Source organism: Ahaetulla prasina, chromosome 17 (assembly GCF_028640845.1).
Source record: "Ahaetulla prasina isolate Xishuangbanna chromosome 17, ASM2864084v1, whole genome shotgun sequence".
NCBI classification, from domain to species: domain Eukaryota; kingdom Metazoa; phylum Chordata; class Lepidosauria; order Squamata; family Colubridae; genus Ahaetulla; species Ahaetulla prasina.
Genome location: NC_080555.1, coordinates 3,775,409 through 3,776,255, shown reverse-complemented (window position 1 = coordinate 3,776,255; position 847 = coordinate 3,775,409).

Sequence of the window (847 nt, the reverse complement as noted above, 5' to 3'; positions counted from 1 at the left end):
TTCCCCTTCCTTCCTCCTTCCTTCCTCCCACCTCTTTCCTTCCTCCCTCCCTCCTTCTTCCTTTCCTTTATTCCTTCCCCTCCTAATCTATCTCTCTTCCTTCCTCCCACCTCTTTTCCTTCCTTCCTTCCTTTCTTCCTTCCTTCCATCCATCCTTCACTCCCTCCCTCCCCTTGCTCTCCTTCCTTCCTTCCTTCCTTCTATCCCTCCCTCACTCCCTCTCCTTGCTCTCCTTCCTTCCTTCCTTCCATCCATCCATCCCTCACTCCCTCTTCCTTCCTTCCTTCCTTCCTTCCTTCCTTCCTTCCTTCCTTCCTTCCATCCATCCATCCATTCATCTCACTCCCTTCCCTTCCCCTCCTCTCCTTCCTTCCTTCTCTATTTCTCCCCTTGCTTGCTTGTTTCCTTCCTTCCCTAACACTTCTCCCCCCCAAAAAAGAGACCATTTCAGAATATATTCGTGTCGTTTCGCATATTTCTTGCTTACTAAAAAACACAAAACAGACTTCTCCGTGGTTCCCGTCCTTTACTGTGGCCGTTCGCGACAAACACGCTGAAGCCGTTCCTTCGAGTCTCTCTTTATTATTGAAAACTCTTGAGGTACAATTGACCGAACTAAACCGAACGTCATTTAAAAAAAAAAAAAGAGAAACGAAAAAAAAAAACCAGAAAACCCCAAACAGCTTTAAAACGTTCTCGTGATATGAAAACCTACAAGCTCCGTACACCAAGCGACGCGGAGTGGCAAAGGTGGTGAACTCGCCGTGGTCTTTGGTGCCTAGAATTGCACACGCATTCCAGACGCAGGCGCGCAAAACTCACACCACAAAGACAGGCACACACACAC